At 35.0% G+C, this 10,476-nt stretch overlaps 1 protein-coding gene across 7 annotated transcripts in view; it reads left to right on the top strand.

Annotated features, from left to right (window-relative positions):
* The first annotated feature begins 2,179 nt into the window (after nucleotides 1–2,179).
* Nucleotides 2,180–10,476, top strand: part of LOC132739416 (uncharacterized) — a 111,933-nt gene continuing 103,636 nt past the window's right edge. For 2 of the 7 annotated variants that reach the window (XM_060727119.1, XM_060727116.1), the window contains exon 1: nucleotides 2,181–2,320. The gene's annotated coding sequence lies outside the window, so the exon portion shown is untranslated. Of the gene's footprint in view, nucleotides 2,321–8,043; nucleotides 8,122–10,476 lie in introns of those variants that run through there. The other 5 variants (XM_060727122.1, XM_060727118.1, XM_060727124.1 and 2 more) reach the window with 4 other exon arrangements.

Raw genomic sequence — 10,476 nt, 5'->3', positions numbered from 1 at the left:
ACCCAGATACTCTTTTGTGAAACATTCAGACACGAGCGGGCACCTGACTAGAACCACCGACCTTCCCGTAAATTAGCTTGATAGATTCTCACATACAAAGAATGCAAAAGTCATGATTGGATTTCAACTACAGCAGTAAATGAAAGATAGTTTGAAGTCGACGGCCTTATCCCGACTCTGCCACTTTATATGTACCTCCATCAGACTCACTATAGAAGATATTGTAATTGTCTGACCTTAGTTTATACTCTATAACTTTCAATATTATTTTCTTTTTCAGAAACATGAAAACTGCTATACAGAATGTCTGAAATGAGAAAAACGAGTTTTAATTTAATAACGACAAAATAATCGTAAATTCAACAAAGAAGCATTCGAAATGACGCAATGATCATGATTTGATTTGAATGCCTTTAGTTCGAGACGAGAAGGGTCTTTAAACATTGCCTTTTTTCAAAATCTATGTTTTGGGTTTTCGTATCCCCGATTTCAACCGAAACCATTTGAACAACTAATTGGTAGAAAGTCATGTAAATTTCATCACATTTAGTCAAGTAGTTACTGAGCGGATGAGATTGAACACACATGTGTACGACAGACGGACGAATAGCCATCGGGCTAATGAGCTCACAGAGATTTAAAAGTCTATGTAACATTCATACATTTTACCTAGTATATATAGAAAATATCGGAGTCTAAACTGTAACCGAAATCTGAGTATAAACTGTAACAAAATCGGATAAAAATCGTTAGGTCTATGCTGTAACCTTGCACAAATCACCTCGCTCTATACTGTAACATTGATTATTTTTTCAAACGCATTTAACGAACAGGAAAATAGGTTCAACTGGTCATTTACTTTAATAAACGTTTCCAAACCTAAAGGACTAACGTTTTGCAGATTTACTTTTTCTAGGCATGCATAAATAATGTCGAAATTGGAGAAAAATGCGTTGGTCTCTCGATTCAAATTTTCAAACTGTCAAATCTGCATATTTATGAGACGATATAACGATAAATCTGCGGTGCAGAGTCTGAAGAAATATATGACTAGATACCGGATTCTGTTCCTTACAAGCAAAGCACAAAAACATCTTTTAGAAACTAAACTACTTGTAGTATGGACCGGAATAAAAATCACCAACCTGTCTTCCCAACAAATAATCCTCCATCTTTAAAATTCTATACTGTAACCGAAAAACGCGATACTGTAACACGTTCCCTACGGTGACCTGAGCATAATCGTTTTTCATTGTCCGCAGTTTCTCTAAAAAAACATCTCCTAAATCACTCGATGGATTGCGACCAAACTTCACATGTGTCCCATGCATAAGTACTTTAGGACACCTGTGCTTAAAATAGACTTTTAAAATGAAATCCTCTTCTCAGATACTACAATGCCAAGAGCTATATAATATTTTGGGGATGCATCATCATCTCTTTGTGGTCCACTACCAAAGTTATATATAGCATACCCGTTGGGAACAAATAACAACAATGCACAGATAATAATGAGCCGTGTCACGACAAAACCAACATAATGGGTTTGCAACCAGCATGATTCCAGACCAGCCTGCGCATCCGCACAGTCTGATCAGGATCCATGCTGTTCGCTTACAAACCCTATTACAAGTAGAGAAACTGATAGCGAACAGCATGGATCCTGATCAGACTGCGAGGATGCGCAGGCTGGTCTGGATCCATGCTGGTCGCAAACCCATTATGTTGGTTTTGTCATGACGCGGCTCATATGTATATTTGGCATGCAGCATTGCCTAGTGGACATCTACCAAACATTCTTTAAGTCAGTCTACTGAGATAAAAAATGGCAACGTCCTGGGGTCACTTAGTTTACATAGTCTTCAAAATCTTCTCAATGCTCGGAGTTAAGATATTTGGTATGTAGTATCACTTTGTTGTCCTCAACAAAACTTGCGTAAATGTCAAAGTTTATTTTATAGACTTGAATAGTATAACATTAAATACACAGAGTTTAGATATTTGTCACATTTAGAAGCAGACATCTACACATATTTTAAAAATTATAATTCATTGGTAAAAAAATAACAAACCAAATGTGACCTCATTACTTAGATTTTGATATCTTCCAGTAATAAATATCTTAGGTGAGCGATCCAGAGCTATCATTGCCTTTTGTCATTAAAAACTATTGAAACGTAACAAAAACCGCGCATGCGCAATGAAGCAGATGATCTAATAGCAATGAAAATTTTTATTTTCTGTTTCAGTTTTGATTAGAACGGTAACCTAAGTATTTTGAAGATTGAAATTTGGTGGATGGCATTTTTTAAAGATTAAGGTAATTTTTTACAGACTTTGTTGCAGTCTTTTAATAATTTAATATACTCATTATAATTTACAGTCTATACAGTATGGATTTTAGCCAATATTAAGACGAAAAACGCACTTTTTTAAAAAAAAAATTATTCAAGTTTGATTCTGTTTAATTGGCAATACATATAGGCGATATATAAGCTTCTCGCAGAGTCTGATCTGGATTCCAATAGGTATTTATAGTAGTATTTTAAATAGATAAATTAAGTGGCTTCCCATGTAAAGATATAATTAGATTTGATACTAAATTTAGAACAAGGACGGTTATTCCAGTTTTATTAATAGAGGAGTTGCTGGCTATCTCAACGCCAATCTCCAGTCAACTCCGCTCAATTATTACTGTAATTTTATTACATCATGGAGTTGTATGACCGTTTATAATTTGCCATTTTGTAGTATTTTGTTTTTACATATTATTTGCCATTTTGTATTATTTTGTATGTATGTACTGTTTTCTGTTGTCACATGCCCATATGGGCCCTGACTTATTCAACAAACCTTTAAACCTTTAAACCTACGCAGTGGGCTCCCCTTACAGGCTTGGTCGTAGCGTAACCGGTGCGCGGAGTTTGTCTCAACGCGTAATAGAAATTGAATTATCCATAGGTACCACATATACCTTGTCTAAATGTTTTGGTTTTTTTATTATTTGATATTAACAAAATTTTAGTTCCTATTAAAGTTAACTTCTTCCCTTTATGCATTTCTGAGTTGTGACTCCTTAAAAGAGAAAAATTAAGCATTATTATTTACCCAATCTGCTTATCATTTTTGACCTAATTTTTAGGAAAAAAAATGCAAAGAACTTGTGATGCATTATCATGTTTGCTAAAAATGGCTTAAGACTAATGGCATCAAGCATATAACAGATGTGGTTCCTTAAAAGGTAAAGATTTTTGCCAAAATGTGGTTCCTTAAAAGATAAAGATTTTTGCCAAAATGTGGTTCCTTAAAAGGCAAAGTTTTTTGCCAAATTGTGGTTCCTTGAAGGGCAAAGATTTTTGCCAAATTGTGGTTCCTTTAAGGGCATTTTTTTGGCAAATTGTGGTTCCTTGAAGGGCAAAGATTTTTGCCAAATTGTGGTTCTTAAAGGTCAAAGATTTATGCCAAATTGTGGTTCCTTAAAGGGCAAAGATTTTTGCCAAATTGTGGTTCCTGAAAGGGCAAAGATTTATGCCAAATTGTGGTTCCTGAAAGGGCAAAGATTTATGCCAAATTGTGGTTCCTTGAAGGGCAAAGATTTTTGCCAAATTGTGGTTCCTTGAAGGGCAAAGATTTTTGTCAAATTGTGGTTCCTGATAGGTCAAAGATTTATGCCAAATTGTGGTTCCTTGAAGGGCAAAGATTTTTGCCAAATTGTGGTTCCTGAAAGGGCAAAGATTTATGCCAAATTGTGGTTCCTTTCAGGGCATTTTTTTGTGTGCCAAATTGTGGTTCCTTGAAGGGCAAAGATTTTTGCCAAATTGTGGTTCCTTGAAGGGCAAAGATTTTTGTCAAATTGTGGTTCCTGACAGGTCAAAGATTTATGCCAAATTGTGGTTCCTTGAAGGGCAAAGATTTTTGTCAAATTGTGGTTCCTGACAGGTCAAAGATTTATGCCAAATTGTGGTTCCTTGAAGGGCAAAGATTTTTGCCAAATTGTGGTTCCTGAAAGGGCAAAGATATTTGCCAAATTGTGGTTCCTTGAAGGGCAAATATTTTTGTCAAATTGTGGTTCCTGAAAGGTCAAAGATTTATGCCAAATTGTGGTTCCTTTAAGGGCAAAGATTTTTGCCAAATTGTGGTTCCTTGAAGGGCAAAGATTTTTGCCAAATTGTGGTTCCATGAAGGGCAAAGATTTATGTCAAATTGTGGTTCCTTGAAGGGTAAAGATTTTTGCCAAATTGTGGTTCCTGAAAGGGCAAAGATTTATGCCAAATTGTGGTTCCTTGAAGGGCAAAGATTTTTGCCAAATTGTGGTTCCTGAAAGGGCAAAGATTTATGCCAAATTGTGGTTCCTTGAAAGGGCAAAGATTTTTGCCAAATTGTGGTTCCTTGAAGGGCAAATTTTTTTACCAAATTGCGGTTCCTGAAAAGGCAAATATTTATGCCAAATTGTGGTTCCTGAAAGGGCAAAGATTTTTGCCAAATTGTGGTTCCTGAAAGGGCACAGATTTATGCCAAACTGTGCTTCCTTAAAGAGCAAAATTTATGCCAAATTGTGGTTCCTTTAAGGGCAAAAATTATGTCAAAATGTCCCATGAAGGGCAAAGTTGTATGTGAAAACGGTTCCTTAAAAAAAAAATTGTTAAATGTGATTCCTTGAAGGGCCGTTACATTATATACTATATATACTAGTATATAATGTAATGGGAATGGACTTAGAATTCATTTCTGACTTACGATAAATGTTTTCTACCATCAAATACATATTTTGTGAACATTCAATGAGCCGTACCCCTTTGTAATCCCAGTGGTAGGTCGCTGATTTCAAACCACTTGCACCTCACTACGTGAAACGGGGAACTCGGATTCTAGCTTACATAATGTCGGTAGTTCAACTAAGGTGGTGCCCGTTTGTGTCTGACATAACGCTTGGGCATGTGAGTTCTTCCGCCATATAACTTTTACAGTGTTGGTGCAACGTAAAACCCAACCAAAAACAAAACACACACAACCTGGTTCCGTTTGATTAATCATTGTATATGGTATACATATTTTATACTATGATGTAAGAATAAATTAAATAAAGCTTTTACGGTATACATTATCGATTATATATATACACATTTGACAAACCATTTCATGATAACGCGCGCGCTGGTGTGTTAACATACGTACACATATCATCCAAGAACATCTAATATTTTATATATTTAATGCAGCAAATTATCCTATATCGTAATATCACAAATTAAATTTGGCTGAAGTAATCTGTGTAATATATCATGATGATTGGCGGAGAGAATTCTTACAAATGACAATGGCCATCAGTGATGGCATGTGTCGCCTCATGATAGCCATACTTCGGCAAAAATCATACAACCTAAAAACCTGTCTAAGATGCACAAGAATTTGAGCTATCGCTATCGAGAAATTAAATTAGTGGTATATCTAGAGTACTCCGAACAAATTGGATAACGCTGACGATATGCTACTGCTCATTCCTGAAAAGAGAAACAGTCCGGGGATGGACAAACGGACGGACAGACAGACAAAGGAGAAGTGATCCCTATATGTCGCCACTACTCCGTAGAGGCGACACAAAAATGGGGTTATGCTTGTGATGGTATAATGGAAGTCCAGTCGAATAGTGGTTCTATTAATAGGGAGAATAGAAAACCCGATTTCTAAATTTAATTCCTGTTTTAGCTCACCTGAGCATAATCGTTTTTCATTGTCCGCAGTTTCTCTAAAAAAACATCTCCTAAATCACGCGATGGATTGCGACCAAACTTCACATGTGTCCCATGCATAAGTACTTTAGGGCACCTGTGCTTAAAATAGACTTTTAAAATGAAATCCTCTTCTCAGATACTACAATGCCAAGAGATATAAGATTTTGGGGATGCATCATCATCTCTTTGCGGTCCACTACCAAAGTTATATATAGCTAGTATACCCTTTGGGAACAAATAACTTCGCCTCGGGGATCACAAAGTTTATTATAGAAAATACATTTAAGTCTTCTTTTGTGAAACAACAATGCACAGATAATTGAGCCGTGTCACGACAAAACCAACATAATGGGTTTGCGACCAGCATGGATCCAGACCAGCCTGCGCATCCGCGCAGTCTGATCAGGATCCATGCTGTTCGCTTACAAACCCTATTACAAGTAGAGAAACTGATAGCGAACAGCATGGATCCTGATCAGACTGCGAGGATGCGCAGGCTGGTCTGGATCCATGCTGGTCGCAAACCCATTATGTTGGTTTTGTCATGACGCGGCTCATATGTATATTTGGCATGCAGCATTGCCTAGTGGGACATCTACCAAACATTCTTTAAGTCAGTCTACTGAGATAAAAAATGGCAACGACCTGGTGTCACTTAGTTTACATAGTCTTCAAAATCTTCTCAATGCTCGGAGTCAAGATATTTTGTACGTAGTATCACTTTGTTGTCCTCAACAAAACTTGCGTAAATGTCAAAGTTTATTTTATAGACTTGAATAGTATAACATATTTAATTAGGTTTTCTTATGTGAAATTAAATACACAGAATTTAGATATTTGTCACATTTAAAAGCAGACATCTACAAATATTTTAGAAATTATAATACATTGGTAAAAAAATAACAAACCCACTATATCTTAGGTGAGCGATCCAGAGCTATCATTGCCTTTTGTTATTAAAAACTATTGAAACGTAACAAAAACCGCGCATGCGCAATGAAGCAGATGACCTATAATAGCAATGAAAGGACTTTTTATTTTCTGTTTCATTTTTAGCTCGACTATTCGCAGAATAATCGAGCTAATGCAGTCACCCATTTGTCGGCGTCGGCGTCGGCGTCGGCGTCCCTGTGGTTAAGTTTTTGTATGTAAGCTGGTATCTCTATAACTACTGAAGGGAATGGATTGAAACTTCACACACTTGTTCTCTGTGATTATCTAAGATGATTGGCACAAGTCCCATAACTCTGATTTGCTTTTTTTCATAATTATGCCCCTTTTTCGACTTAGAAATTCTTGGTTAAGTTTTTGTATGTAAGCTGGTATCTCCTTAACTATTGAAGGGAATGGATTGAAACTTCACACACTTGTTCTCTGTGATTATCTAAAATGATTGGCACAAGTCCCATAACTCTGATTTGCTTTTTTTCATAATTATGCCCCTTTTTCGACTTAGAAATTCTTGGTTAAGTTTTTGTATGTAAGCTGGTATCTCCTTAACTACTGAAGGGAATGGATTGAAACTTCACACACTTGTTCTCTGTGATTATCTAAGATGATTGGCACAAGTCCCATAACTCTGATTTGCTTTTTTTCATAATTATGCACCTTTTTCAACTTAGAAATTCTTGGTTAAGTTTTTGCGTGTAAGCTGGTATCTCCATAACTACTGAAGGGAATGGATTGAAACTTCACACACTTGTTCTCTGTGATTATCTAAGATAATTGGCACAAGTCCTATAACTCTGATTTGCTTTTTTACATAATTATGCCCCTTTTTCGACTTAGAAATTCTTGGTTAAGTTTTTGCATGTAAGCTGGTATCTCCATAACTACTGAAGGGAATTGAATGAAACTTCACACACTTGTTCTCTGTGATTATCTAAGATGATTGGCACAAGTCCCATAACTCTGATTTGCTTTTTAACATAATTATGCCCCTTTTTCGACTTAGAAATTCTTGGTTAAGTTTTTGCGTGTAAGCTGGTATCTCCATTACTACTAGAGGGAATGGATTGAAACTTCACACACTTGATCTCTGTGATTATCTAAGATGATTGGTACAAGTCCCATTACTCTGATTTGCTTTTTTGCATAATTTTGCCCCTTTTTCGACTCATGAATTCTTGGTTAAGTTTTTGCATGTAAGCTTGTATCTCCATAACTACTGAAGGGAATGTATTGAAACTTGAAGAGTTTGTACCTTTTCGGACAATTTTATGTATTCATATAGGTAAGCATTATTATACTCAATGAAACACCCTTGTGGCAAATTTTCGAATAGTCGAGCGTTACTGTCCTCCGACAGTTCTTGTTTATTATTCCGGGAACTTACTAAGTATTTTGAAAATTGAACTTCGGAGGATGGCATTTTTCAAATTTGATTAAGGTAATTTTTTCACAGACTTTGTTGCACAGACGCTTGGGGTTTGGAGCTCAAAACGCCTTTAAAATCCAAATAAAATGCATATTTGTCAATCCCAGGACATGTACTGATCATATATATATCAAAAAATCTTAATATATGCCGTTTTGAAAAAAAAATCATATTTCAACATCTACAATAATAATGTGTATTATTATAGATGATGAACATGTCCTGGGATTGACAAATATGCATTTTATTTGGATTTTAAAGGCGTTTTGAGCTCCAAACCCCAAGCGTCTGTGCTTTGTTGCAGTCTTTTAATAACTTACTATACTCATTATAATTTACAGTCTATATGGATTTTAGCCGATATTAAGACAAAAACGCACTTTTTAAAAAAAGTTATTCAAGGTTGATTCTGTTTAATTGGCAATACAAATAGGCGATATATAAGATTTAAAAGGTAATTCATGTATTTATACATGCAGTTGTATTTTAAATAGATAAAGTGGCTTCCCATATAAAGATATAATTAGATTTGATACTAAATTTAGAACAAAGACGGTTATTCCAGTTTTATTAATAGAGGAGTAGCTGACTATCTCAACGCGTATTAATTAGAAGTTGGATTGTCCACAGGTAAACAATCATTATGAGAAGTATAATTTACCTTTGTTCCTGTTTACTTTTATATAGATCTATTAAAACAATATAATGCCAACAACTATATATACGTTTTGTGTATTCATCCAAAGGCGCTAGTCGCATTGATTTTGACCTATTTAAAATATGTTTAACCTTGTAATTCATGTAATATTATATCCATATGTCGTGGTGTTTAAAAGATATAATGTGTCTCTAAAAATAGAAGTAGGTTTCTATTCCACTTATTAATTGGCACCATGGATGTGATGTTGAAAATTAAAAGCATTTTGTTTTCTATAAGTATAATTAAGTTACATACTAGTATTTACTTTTTGATGTTCTTAGTTTGCTGAGGAATACTCTTTATTGGGGATAAATCTAATTGTCAGGATGACACCACCCTTTGAATGCAAGGGAAATAAAACACAAATGTTGAACCAAATGTTTAATGAACTAAGTGTTAATTGACACTTAACTAAAAGTTGTTAAAGGCTAAACAAGTTAAAAAAAAAAACTTTAATATAAACCAAAGATGAACGTCGCGTGGCCATGACCCGTTTCCCCTCTACAACCCAAAACCCTTAAAACATCATCCAAACATCATAAGTATTGAGAAAAATAAATTTTATGAAACAAAAAAAATTTTATGACTCTAAAAAATTATAAACTTTCATTTTGCATAGAAATATCACTAGCATCTCAATTATCAGTGCATATATTCATCAATTTTTCACCAATCTTAACAATCGTGGTGTCATATCTTAGATAAAAACTGGCACCTTCGCTGATACTCTCCTGCGCATCGGTCGAATGTTCCACTATCGCTCACTTCTTACCTCTGCTAAAATTGTAGGTTCAGACCGATATTTCTATTTTTAGACAGGAAAATCCGTGTCTACACTTCAGCCAATCAGTGACTAGCTTACTTGTAACGAATTGTCACATACCTGAATTTGACGCACCGTAATGTAAACAATGCGTGTTCATTTGTACTTTACTTAAAATTGTTTATTTTAAACGACCAAAATGGTAAATTCGCGATGATATATTATTTATGGATAGTCAATTGTAATGGAGTCTACGTAAACGGTAGCTCAATACGAATAATGGTCCGCATATTCTGGCTACAAGAAAGTCCACGTCAGGCCGTTAAAATTATTTTTCTTTTATTTTCTCAGATGACCAGTAGCATTTCGACAATAACTGAACCAATCCCTCGATTTAAAAAATATTAATTTGACTGATCTTATATAGAACAGTACATACAAAGTCAGTATCATCTAGCTTTAATGATGGCCATTTAAGAATATCCAAGATCATATTTGACGTACTTTCATACCCTGTGTTTTTTCCATGGATGGGCAGGTTTTGTACAGTCATGATATACATGTATGTGCAAAATGACATATATAGGCTACTACATACAGATATGTGCAAACTCAACCAACACTATTTTAAACATCAATAGTAAAACTGCATTGGTTACTCATTTGAAATTCAGCTATTCTACTTAATAATATTGTAGTCAATCAGGAGACTACCACAGCAACCACAAGCTTGTCCATTAATATCAACAAGGGCTGTCAATAGAACAGTTGTTCTATTTAACTATTCTCAGAACTTGATGGAAAATGTTTGAATTAACTAAGGAATATTTCATTTATATACATATGATCAAGTCTTGCAATTTTATTTATGTTCGTATGAGGCCATATTTCATTTAAAATTCAC

Source organism: Ruditapes philippinarum, unplaced genomic scaffold (assembly GCF_026571515.1).
Source record: "Ruditapes philippinarum isolate M1 unplaced genomic scaffold, ASM2657151v2 ctg6011_1_1_1_1, whole genome shotgun sequence".
NCBI classification, from domain to species: Eukaryota; Metazoa; Mollusca; class Bivalvia; order Venerida; family Veneridae; genus Ruditapes; species Ruditapes philippinarum.
The sequence above is the reverse complement of the archived record's forward strand: the minus strand, read 5'-3'. Positions and strand labels throughout refer to the sequence as shown.